The following is a 13,258-nucleotide window of genomic DNA, read 5'->3' as shown; positions in this document are numbered from 1 at the left end:
TCCTGCTCTCCCTTCTGCTCCGTGCTGCTTGCTGCGGTCCCCACTCCTCTTTCCACAAGAGGGCAAAGGGAAGCGGGGATGAACAAGTCATCACCGAATTGCAATCAGACCCACATCCATCAGCTTCTGGATCTTCTGTGCGATTGCAAGATTCTTTAAGTGTTCGCTGAGTGCCTGGGGGTCCTTCTGCATCTGTTCCAGGATAAGGTGCATGGCTACATTACTCATGATCTGCTGCACCTTGGGGTCGGCCAAGGCTCCTTGCTTCACCTCTTCCGGGCTGTGGTGCTGGTTGTACTGCACCATCATACAGCGCTGGTAGCCGTCTGCCGCCTCCTTACAGCTGGAGTCCAGGTCTAGCACCTTCTGGTACACATCCATTGCTTTGGTGTAGTCCTTCATCGCTTCCAGGGCAGCGGCTTTCCGTCTATAACCCTTGATGAAGGTTGGCTCCAGCTGGATACATTCCTCACAGTCCTTGAGTGCCAGCTGGAACTCCAGGAGTTTGGCAGAACTCCAGGCAGCTCGATTGCTGTATAATCTGGCATCTTTTGGGTTCCTTTTGATGGCTTCTGTATAACGCTTCAGGTCCTGGGGATAGTCCCCTTTCTGAAAACACTAGTTGCTTTTGTTCTTCTCCTCCAAAGCCTGGTCCAGGTTTATGCAGGCCAGCCGTTCTTGCTCCTTCAGGATTTTCTCTGCCTGCTGGCATTTCTTGAGCACATCTGGAGTTTGGTGCTTTGCAAGAGACTTGTTATAGAAATGGATGGCATCCTTGTACCTTTCTTCTTTGAAGTAGGAATTGCCAATTCGAGCATAGGCTTTGGCAATCCGTAGATGGTTTTCTCTGTTTTCTCTCCCACTTAAATGGACTTCCCACAAGACTCCCTGCACTTACTGTAGTCGCCCTTTTCAAAGTATACCACTGCTTAATTGGTAATGTAAGTCATATTGCTGGGGTCCAGCTCCTTGGCTTTGTCATAATGCTTCAAGGCTGGGTCAATATTTCTTCTGGTAGGCATTGTTCTTCAGCTCTTTTTCTTTCAGTGCCTGCTTCTTCTTCTCTGGAAGATCTTCTTCCTCTGGCTCTGGCTTGGTCTCCTTTTTGGGAGGGGGTGGTGGTGGAGGTGTTGCAACCTGTTCCTCCTCATCCGTACTGCCCAGATCGACCTCAAGGAGGACGCTGAGAGTGGTCATGATCCAGGGATCTTGTAGTTTGCTGCCCAGATCAGAAGGCTTGTTTTGTAGCTGCTCTATCAGCTCCCGATAGGTAGAATCACTGAGCAGTGTTCTTGTCCTGGGATCACTCTCCAACTTCTGATACAGATTGGGCATGTTGAAAGCATTCATGAATTTTCTCTCTGCCAACTTGGCCTCCATATTCTGTAAACCCTCTTTCAGTTGAGGGTTATTTGCCTCTGTTTTAAGTGCTCCTCGTAGGTTCGCTTGGCTTCTTCAAATCGGTTTAAGAACTCTAGAGCTGCTGCTTTTTGTGAATAGCTGTTGCCCCAGTCAGGCTTTTAGGTCCATGGTCTTACAGCCATCCTTGTAAGCCTTCTGGTAGTCTCCTTTCTTGGCATAGGGGAAGAACAGTTGCTGTATAGCACGTGGTTGTGGGGATCCAGCTTAATGGCTTCCGAGTAGCACTGTAAGGCATCATCTATGTTGCCGTGCTCAGGGCCTTGTTGCCCTTCTCTTTCAGCTCATTGACCTGCTTCATAGCACAGCGTGGTCCGGAATCCCCTTGAACAGAATCTGCCCGCTCTGCCTTCCCAACCCAGTCTCTGGTATTTCTTCATAGCAGTGTGAGAAGGACCTAATACAGTAAATTGGTTCTGAAGTAGTGGGGTGCTGCTATAAGGATACCCGAAAATGTGGAAGCAGCTTTGCAAGCAGGTAACAGGCAGAGGTTGGAACAGTTTGGAGGGCTCAGAAGAAGACAGGAAAATGTGGGAAAGTTTGGAAATTCCTAGAGACTTGGAGGGCTCTGAAGACAGGAAGATGTGGGAAAATTTGGAACTTCCCAGAGATTTGTTGAATGGCTTTGACCAAAATGCTGATAGTGGTATAGACAATTAAGTCCAGACTGAGTTGGTCTCAGATGGAGATGAGGAACTTATGGGAAATGGAGTAAAGGTCACTCTTGCTATGCTTTAGCAAAGACACTGGTGGCATTTTGCCCCTGCCCTAGAGATCTGTGGAACTTTGAACTTGAAAGAGATGATTTAGGGTATTGGTGAAAGAAATGTCTAAGTGGTAAAGCATTCAAGAGGAGAAGAACATATAAAGCATTCAAGAGGAGAAGAACATGTAAGTTTGAAAAATTTGCAGCCTGATGATGCAACAGAAAAGAAAAACCCATGCAGATCACAAGGTCAGGAGATAAAGACCATCCTAGCCAAAATGGTGAAACCCTGACTTTACTAAAAATGCAAACATTAGCCGGGCATGGTGGTTCGCGTCTGTAGTCCCAGCTACTTGGGAGGCTGAGGCGGGAGAATTGCTTGAACCTGGGAATTGGAGGCTGCAGTGAGCCAAGATCATGCTACTGCACTCCAGTCTGGGTGACAGAGCAAGACTCTGTCTCAGTAATAATAATAATAATAATAATAATAATAATAATATAGTAATAATAATAATAATAATAAATTCCTGGTAATAAGTAAACCAGGAAGAAATAGAAACTCTGAACAGACCAATAACAAGCAGTGAGATTGAAATTGTAATTTAAAAAAACTGCCAAAAAAAAAATCCAGGACCAGATGCATTTCCAGCTGCAGTCTATCAGACATTCAAATAAAGATTGGTACCAATAGTACTGAAACCATTTCAAAAGATACAGATTTAGGGAGTTCTCTCCAAATCATTCTATGAAGCCAGTATCACCCTAATACCCAAACCAGGAAAGACATAACAAAGAAAGAAAACTATAGACCAATATCTCTGATGAACATCAATGGAGAAATCCTCAATAAAATACTAGCTAACTGATTCCAACAGCATATCCAAAATATATTCCACCATAAGCAAGTGAGTTTTATACTAGGGATGCAGGAATGGTTTAAAATACAAAAGTCAATAAATGCGATAAACCATATAAACATAATTAAAACAAATATCATATAATCATCTCAATATATGCAGAAAATGCATCTGACAAAATCCAGCATTGCTTTATGATTAAAACCTTCAGCAAAATTGGCATTGAAGGGACATACCTTAAAGTAATAAAAGCCAACTATGATAAACCCACAGCCAACATTATACTGAATGAGGAAAAGTTGAAAGCTTTCCCTGTGAGAACTGGAACAAGACAAGGATGCCCACTTCCATCACTTACATTTAACATAGTACTGGGAGTCCTAGCGAGTGCAATCAGACAAAAGAAAGAAATAAAGGGCATCCAAATTGGTAAAGAGATAAACTGTCGCTGTTTGCTGATGATATGATCATATACCTGAAAAACCGTGAAGACTTATCTAAAAAGCTTCTAGGCCTGATAAATGAATCAGTAAAGTTTCAGGATACAAAATCAATGTACACAAATTAGTAGCACTGCTATACACCAATAGCACCCAAGCCGAGAATCAAATCAAGAACTAACTCCCTTTTACAATAGCTGCAAAAAATATGTAAAATACTTAGGAATACACCTAAGCAAGGAGTTAAAAGATTTCTGCAAGTAAAATTGCAAAATATTGCTGAAAGAAATTATAGATGACACAAACAAATGCAAACACATCCCATGCTCATGAATGGATAGAATCAACATTGTGAAAATAACCATACTGCCAAAAGCAATCTACAAATTTAATGCAATTTCCATCAAAATACCATCATCATTCTTCACAGAACTGGAAAAAAATCCTAAAATACATATGGAACCAAGAAAAGAGCCTGCATGGCCAAAGCAAGGCTAAGCACAAAGAATAAATCTGGAGGCATCACATTACCTGACTTCAAACTGTACTACAAGGCTATAGGTACCAAAACAACATGGTATTGGTATAAAAATAGGCACATAGACCAACGGAACAGAACAGATAATCCAGAAATAAAGTCAAATACTTACAGCCAACTGATCTTTGACTAAGCAAACCAAAGCATAAAGTGGGAAAAGGACTACTCTATTCAACAAATGATGCTGGGATAATTGGCAAGCCACATGTAGGACAATGAAACTGCAGAGTCATCTCTCACCTTATACAAAAACCAACTCAAGATGTATTAAAGACTCAAATCTGCGACCTGAAGCCATCTAAATTCTGGAATATAACATCGAAAAAACTCTTCTAGACATTCGTTTAGGCAGAGAGTTCATGACCGAGAACCCAAAAGCAAATGCAACCAAAACACAGATAAGTAGATAAGACCTTATTAAATTAAAAAGCTCTTCACAGCAAAAGAAATAATCAACAGAGTAAACAGACAACCCACAGAGTGGAAATAATTATTCACAAAGTATGCATCTGACAAAGGACTGATATCCAGAATCTACAAGGAAGTCAAATGAGCAAGAAAAAATAATAATCGCATCAAAGTGGGCTGAGGACATGAATAGATAATTCTCAAAAGAGGATATACAAATGGCCAACAAAGACATGAAAAAATGCTGAACATTACTAATGATCAGGAACATGCAAATTGGAACCACAAAGAGAGAGAGAGAGAGAGAGAGAGAGAGAGAGAGAGAGAGAGAGAGAGAGAAAGAGAAAGAGAGTGAGAGAGAGCCGGGAAAACTGCCTTATAAACCATCAGATCTCATGAGAACTTACTTGCTATCATGAGAACAGCATTGGGGAAATTGCCCTTATGATCCAATCAACCCCCTCCCTTGACACTTGGGGATTACAGGTCCCTCGCTCAACATCTGGGGATTACAATTTGAAATGAGATTTGGGTGGAGACACAGACCCAAGACATATCAAGGGGCATGAGGGATAAAAGGCTACACATTGGGTATACTGCTTGGGTGATGGGTACACCAAAGTCTCAGAAATCACCACTAAAGAATTACCTATGTAGCCAAACACCACCTATTCTCCAAAAATGATAGAAATAATAATTTTAAAAAATTAAATAGGCCGGGTATGGTGGCTCATGCTTGTAACCCCAGAACTTTGGGAGGCTGAGGTGGGAGGATCATCTGAAGTCAGGATTTTGAGACTAGCCTGGCCAACATGGTGAAACTCTGTGTCTACTAGGAATACAAAAATTAGCTGGGCATGGTGCTGGGCACCTGTAATCCCAGCTACTTGGGAGGCTGAGGCAGGAGAATCACTTGAACCCAGGAGTCAGAGTTTGCAGTGAACTGAGACTGCGCTATTGCACTACAGCTTAAGTGACAAGAGTGAAACTCCGTCTTAAATAATAATAATAATAATAATAATAATAATAATAATAATAAATAATTGAATAAACTTGTGATTGCATTATGAAGTTCTTGTAGTGAGTTTTTCAGCTCTATCAGATCAGTTTGGCTCATTCGTAAAATTGCTATTTCATCTTTCAGCTCCTGTATCATTTTACTGGATTCCTCAAAATCCTTGTATTGGGTTTCGACTTTCTCCTAACTCTCAATGATCTTTTTTCCTATGTAGATTCTAAGTTCTATGTCTTTTATTTCAGCCATTTCAGCCTGGTGAAGAACTACTGTTGGGGACCAGTGTGGTCATTTGAAGGTAAGAAGACACTCTGGATTTTTGAGTTGCCAGAGGTCTTGTGCTGGATCATTGTCACCCGTGTGGGTGATGTTCCTTTATTCTTTGAAGGTGCTCTCCTTTGGATGGTGTTTTTTGGTTTTATCTTCTTTGCTGCCCTTGAGAGTTTGATTGTGGTATAAAGTGGGCTCAGTCAACTGTCTTTATTGTTTTGAAGATTTCGGGGGCCCAAGGTGCAGCTCAGCAGTCCTGGCCTGCATACTGTAACCCTGGGCAGGTTACAGCTGGGCCCCTGGCTTTGTTCTCTGGTCCCTCAAGATTAGGAACCTGCTGTGCTGGAAGGGCTTAGGTGTTCCTGGTCCACTGGCAACAACACTCTGATGGGGTAATGGCAGAGAGTTCCATCCTTGCTTGTGCATGTCAGCAGAAGTAGTGTTGGCTGTGTTTTTTAAGAAATGAAAAAATTAGGAGAAATTTGTTTAAAAATACAACCTTCATGTAATCGTGAAAATTAAAATTAAAGTTAACAAAAAGAATTGACAATTCCCAAAGTTTTAAAATAAGCAAAACTCCTTTAGGAATTTTACCATACATTGTATCACAATGTTTCATAAAGCTAAAGCATTAATGTCTCCCATATGCAATATTTTAACTTGGACTTTTTAAAGAGAAACAATTTTTAAAAAAGCCATAAAAACATCATATGAACTGAGCTCTTGCAAATGTGGATTGTTGAAGAAGATACTTATTTTAAACTCATAAGGGATATAAATAAATATAAAACTTTAGTACCCAGGACATGCAAACCAGAATGATGATAAACATAGGTTCCATATTAAACATCATGTTTCCAGTTCTTTCAGGAACAATATATTTATCTAGTTTCTAAATTGAGACAAAGGAAGTAAAAAGGAGAGGTGAATTACCAAAAAAGCATGTTATCAGTGTTCTCCTTCAGATTGTTTTTGAAAGCTTTTAAACAGTGGGTGTGTAAGTTAAAGCTGCTTTTAGCACTTCCTCAACAGATCACCTTAGATTTTGCTAAACTTGGCACCATTATAGGGGTCATATTTTCACACGGATGCACTCTTCCTGAACAGAATGTATTTGACAGAAACAAGTTTTTCTTTCATGCCAGGCATTTGTATGTTTGCTTTTTATAACAAACAGTAAGACAAAGCTCACCATTTTGGACTCTCTCCCAATATTTCCAATTTAGCTATGAAAACAAGATTTTTATTTCATGGTTTGGAGAAGTGCACTTTAAAAGTTAACTCTTTGAGAGAACACAGGATTTTTTCCTCAAAATTCATTTTATATTCTTTGATTTGAATTTTGTTTGTATTTCTTTGGATATCACAAAGTCTATCCTCTCATCACTTGAGCTGGTAAGGGAGGTATTTTCATAAGTAGTCTTTTTTCTTTTTAACCTTACATGATTTAGCATTTTACTATAGTTCTTTTTTTTAAATATGTATTTTTGTTTGAGATGCTAAATCTGGTCTCCATAATCAGATTTGGGAGCAGCCTTTATTTTGTTGTTAGGTTTTTGGCAGAGTCTAGAAGGTCCCAAGCTGCCGAAGTTTTGTCTGAAAGCCTTTCGAGTTCAGCAGTTTTCATTCTCTATCCTGTCATAATGAATAGCATCTGCTACCCCCCGCAAAAAAAAAAGGCCAAGTTATTATGATAGGTTAGAATCTTAATAGCATTAGGAAAAAATCTTGCAAGGTTATATCTAGAATATGTATTCAAATGAACCGTAAGTCTAATTCCAGTAGTTGCAAGGACAGCATGTCATGCAGCCTGTATTCCCAGTCTTCCATAGAAGTCAAAGTATCCAGTGAAAATTCTGACACTGAAAGAATTTCTGTTGAATTCTTCATTGTGAAGCAGTTATAAGAAGGAGGTTTGCTGGGCATGGTGGCTCACACCTGTAATCCCAGCACTTTGGGAGGCCGAGGTGGGTGGATTGTTAGAACCCAGGAGTTCAAGACCAGTCTAGGCAACATGGCAAAACGCCGTCTTTACAAAACATACAAAACTAGCCAGGCACCATGTTATACACCTGTAGCCCCAGGCACCTGGGAAGCTGAGGTGGGAGGATCAATTGAGCCCAGCAGTTCAAGACTGTAGTGAGCCATGATCAGGCCACCACACTCCAACCTGGGTGACAGAGTGAGACCCTGTCTCAAAAAAATAAATAAATAAAAAATAAAAAAGGCTGGCAAGAAGACCTATTTTTAAATAGATACATTTCCTTTAGGAAGAGAAAGAAATATGATTTTTTTTCTATTTTTTTTACTTGTAAAAGAAAATGGGTAAATTAAAATGTGACTGTATTTGATATTTCCACTGAATGTAATCATCGTCATCATCATCACCATGGTCTTTGTAAGCCTAAATGACTTATTTGGAAGATAATGTTAGTATATTTTACATGTCATCTTAATTCTTTATTGTCATGCTTTCCTTTTAAAATTTGCTTTCTTTAGCCTCTGAACTATTCAAATATGCTATTATCATTCTTTTTAGTTCATAGGCCTACATTACTTACTGTTCTAATATAATATAATACTAGAACAGCTATTTGTGCTGAAGTGTATTTCACCATTTTTAATGGGAGAAAAGATTATCAACTTTCTTATAGACAGGAAACTGATATACAGAGGTATTAGTTCATTCCATAGCACATAGGAGTGCTACTTGTACACAAAATGAAATATTAGGACATGTTAATGCATGTACTGTTCTGTGTAACTTCAGACTTCATCACTAAACTTATTAAAGAGTATCTTGAACAGTCGTTCAAGCTAGATACAAATCAGTTGTTGAAAACAAGAGGAGAATAAATGAAATATTAGATAGAGATTTGCAAAAGCACCATAATAATTTACATTACTGGAATATGAGTAGAAATGTATTTTTAGTCTCTTATTCTCAAGGTTTGATATGCTAATTATAAAGCAAGGATAACACTTCATGAACTGGGGCTTCTTAGTGCTCACAAATGTGTGTGAGTGTGTGTGTGTGTGTGTAGCTTTCCATTTTTAGTTTGAATACAAAACTGAACTTTGCTGCATATGTATAAAAACTCTACATTTTTTAGGTCATTCAACCTGAGGAAAGAAGTCATATCAACAGAAGAGCAAAAAAACTAAATTTTTCTGACCCTTCTTGTATCAATACTACAGGACCTCTCTAATTAATTCAAGAAGTTCAGAAAGAAATGAAAGAGATGATATATCTTAAATAGAAATGCCTTTTATTTCTATTTTTGTCTAGCTAACTCTTATTCATGTATCAATGCCTAGCTCAAGAGATGGTTTCTTCGGAAAGCCTTTCTCAACCCACATTCTATTTAGATAGCCCATCTCTACACATTCATAAAACCCTATGCCTGTTTCCTGATTTTCACAGTACTGATTATGGAATTATAACTGTTGGGTTACTCATTAGCTGTCCTATGATCTTTCTATCATTTTGCTCCTCTATTTCCTCCTCTTTTCCTTTTTTCTCACTCCCAATCTCACACCCGTACACAAGACCATGAGTTCCTCATGAACAAAGACTATGCTTTATTGGGCTTTGAATTTCTAGCACTTAGCACAATGTCTGTTACATAGTAATGACCAACCAATATTTGTTGAATTAACACATATAAGTGAATGAATGCTTAGGAACTAGTCATATCAGCTATGACCATTTTTTTGTCTTTTCCTCTAGACTGATAGGATAATATACTCTGTTGCAGCTAACGATAACTGTGTTAGTTTGATAGGCTGCATAACAAAGTACAACAGACTGGTTGTTTTTAAAAAATAAATAGAAATTTATTTTCTCACTGCTCTGGAAACTAGAAATCTGAGATGAAGGTGTTGGCAGGGTTGGTTCCTTCTGAAGGCTGTGTAGAAAGAATCTGTTTCAGACCTCTTTCCTTGTTTTGTAGAAGTCTATCTTCTCCCTGTATCATCATCTTCCCTTTGGACATGTCTATATTCAAATTTCCTCTTCTTGCAGTGACATCAGCTATATTGGATTGGGGCCCACCCTAGTGAACCCAATTTTACTTGATTACCTCTTTAAAGAGTCTATCTTCAAATACAGTCACATTCTGAAATACAAAGAGTTAGGAGTTTGACATATAAATTTGGGGGAAGACATAATCCAGCTCACAACTCCTAAGGGTGCCACTCTTAGTAATAAACATATTAGTAAGCAACCATTTTTGAGCACATATTTTATGCTCAAAAACAGTGTTAGAAACAGTGTTAGTTTTGTGTCAGAAACACTGTTAAGTATTTTACATGTGCATCTCTGACACGTAAGGTTGTCCTGATGTCTGCCGCAGGCTACTGCACTTATGAACCCATCGAAGCACCAATATTTGTCATCCATCCTGTGGCTCAGTAGTTAATTGCAATGGAGAAAATTTCTCTTTACTTCCACTGGTGTAACACCTTACTAAGTGGGGTGCTAAGTAGTGCTACTTTTTTTTTTTTTTTTTTTTTTTTTTACATGGAGTCTCAGTCTGTCGCCCAGGCTGGAGTGCAGTGGTGAGATTTCAGCTCAGTGCAATCTCCGCCTCCCAGGTTCAAGTGATTCTCCTGCCTCAGCATCCCGAATAGCTGGGATTACAGGTGCCTGCCACCACCCTGGCTTATTTTTCAGTAGTTTTAGTAGAGACGGGGTTTCACCATGTTGGCCAGGCTAGTCTCATATTCCTGGCCTCAAGTGATCCACCATCCTCAGCCTCCCAAAGTTCTGAGATTACAGGCATGAACCTCTGCACCAGGCCTGAGTAGTGTTACTCTTAAGGATCTACAAAAACTTTATTGAAGCAGTTCTTCTACTTTTTATTATTTTATTGTATTATCCATGTATGAAACCTCAACCATGGGTCCACAGGAGTTGAGTTGGGGGACCAAGTTGAATGGCAAGTCACAGGCTCTATTCAGAATTATGCCATTTTATCCATCCCTAGTACTGCCCTTGTGTGTTTTAACTCCCTCTTCTTTTGGTTTAAATTTTCCCCTCCCCACAGGACTTACATGTAATAGATGCAGAGCTAATCCACCTCCATCATCCCTCCAGACGTGCCTGGTTTCTAGAAAATATACAAGTTCTCAACTGAGATCTCAGCTAAATTTCGCTGCAAATTGAGTTTTCACTATGCTTTTCTAAGAAATTTTACTCATGTAATTGTTTCTTGTTGTCTTCTTCCTTTTTTAATTTAAAAATATTTAATTCACAAATAAGGATTATATATATTTGAAGTGTATGACAGGGGTGTCCAATCTTTTGGCCTCTGTGGGCCACACTGGAAGAAGAACAGCTGTCTTGGGCCACACATAAAATACACTAACCATAGCTGATGAGCTAAAAAAAATCGCAAAAAAATCACATAATGTTTTAAGAAAGTTTATGAATTTGTATCGGGCTGCATTCAAGCCATCCTGGGTCGCATGCGGCCCATGGGCCATGGGTTGGACAAGCTTTGTGTACAATGTGATGATTTGATATATGTAAATATTGTATAATGATTATGACAATACAATTAATTAACATATCCATTGATACCTATACTGAACATTAGATACTAAGAACTTATTCATCTTATAACTGAAAGTTTGTACCCTTTGATCAACATCTTCCTATTTCCCTCACCCCTCGGCAACCACCATTCAGTCCTCTATAAGTTCAACATGTTTACATTCCATATCTAAGTGAGATCATACTGTATTAGGCATTCTGTGTCTGGCTTATTTCATTTAGTGTATTTTCCTCCAGGTTCATTCATGTTGTTGCCAATGGCAGGGTTTCTTTTTTATGACTGAATAATATTCCATTATATATACAGCTGTGGGGTGTGTGTGTGTGTGTGTGTGTGTGTGTGTGTGTATAATGTATATAGGTTTATATAGATGTAGGTATATACCTATAGGTATACCGATGTGTATAGGTATAAGTAGATATAGATATATATCATGATTTCTTTATTCATCCATTGATGAACACTTAGGTAGCTTTCATGTCTTGGCTATTGTCAATGATGCTCAATGGACATGGGAGTGCAGATATCTCTTTGAGTTACTAATTTCATTCCCTTCAGGTATATACCCAGAAGTGGCATTTTTATAATGCCTGTACCAATTTCCATTCCCACCAACATCGTAGAAGGGTTCTCTTTTCTCCGTACACTCTCCAACACTTATCTCTTGTCTTTTTGATAATAGCCATCCTAACAAGTGTGAGATATGTCATTGTGGTTTTGGTTTACATTTCCCTGGTGCTTAGTGTTGTTGAGCACCTTTTCCTATATCTCTTGATCATTTGTATGTCTTCTTCTTCTTCTTCTTCTTTTTTTTTTTTTAAAGTCTATTCAGGTTTTTTTCAATTTTAAAAAATTGAGACAGGTTCTCCCTCTGTTGTTCAGAATAGAGTGCAGTGGCATGATCACAGGTCACGGCAGCCTCAAACCCCTGGGCTCAAGTGATCCTCCCACCTCAGCCTCCCAAGTAGCTGGGACGACAAGTGCACTCCACCATGTCCAGCTAATTTTTTGTTTGTTTGTTTGTTGTTTTGTAGAGACAAAGTCTCTCTATGTTGCCCAGGCTGTTCTTGAATTCCTGGCTTCAAGTTATTCTTCCTTGGCCTCCTGAGCCACTGGGATTATAGGCATGAGTCACTGGAATTAGAGGCATGAGTCACTGTGCCTCGCTGGCCCATCATTTTTTAAAGATACAAGGTCTTGCTATGTAGCCCAGGCTGGAGTTCAGTGGCTATTCATAAGCTCAATCACAGTGCACTGCAGCCTCAAACTCCTGGACCCAATTGATCCTCCTGTCTCAGTCTCCTACGTAGCTGGAACTACATGCACACCACCACCACATCTGGCTTTTATCTATTTTTAAATTGGATTATTATTATTATTTTTGCTATTGAGTCATATGAGTTCCTTGTATATTTTAGATATTAATCATTTGTCAGATATATGGTTTGCAAATATTTTATTTTATTCTGAAGGTTGCCTTTTCATTTTCTTGTTTGTTTTCTTTTCTGTGGCAATTTTTTCTCATCTTAAATATATGTGAGAGGGGGTGAAGGGGCATTCCTTAAATCTGTAAGCATTAATTTTTTATTATAAGGATTGAAGAAGCTTTACATGGAGCTGAAAATTGGGGAATTTGGGTGTTTAGAGGAAAAATACAGTGAAAAGATAAAGAACTTCAAGAGTTCATGTCATCCATTTTTTAAGCAAGATTATGCAAGTGTCTATGTTATAGGCATCTAAGAGCATTATTAGTGCCTATTTTTCCTCCTTATGTGAAAAAAAGAGTTAGCACAGGAGTAGTGGAAAAAGAAAGGAGTTGACATATGAGGTAAAATAATCCATACTCTTCTCTCTTTTAGAGGTGTTAGAAAGATCTACAGCTGTATCTTCTACAAGGCCAAGTCAGGTCTTGTGGTGGAATACGTTCTACCTCAGCTTCTCCATACACTGATGACAGTATCCTGCATTCAGGGCCATAGAAAAATTGACTTACTCAGTCTCACCACGTGAGTAGAGATAGACTTCCCCAGCAATTTTATTCATCTTG

At 38.9% G+C, this 13,258-nt stretch overlaps 1 pseudogene; it reads right to left on the bottom strand.

Moving 5' to 3' along the window:
* Positions 1-80: 80 nt before the first annotated feature.
* LOC103232291 (stress-induced-phosphoprotein 1 pseudogene) lies at positions 81-1,720 on the bottom strand (annotated as a pseudogene).
* Positions 1,721-13,258: the final 11,538 nt, after the last annotated feature.

Source organism: Chlorocebus sabaeus, chromosome X (genome assembly GCF_047675955.1).
Source record: "Chlorocebus sabaeus isolate Y175 chromosome X, mChlSab1.0.hap1, whole genome shotgun sequence".
Classification (NCBI taxonomy): Eukaryota; Metazoa; Chordata; class Mammalia; order Primates; family Cercopithecidae; genus Chlorocebus; species Chlorocebus sabaeus.
Note: the sequence above shows the minus strand (reverse complement) of the source record. Positions and strands in the feature narration are given on the sequence as shown.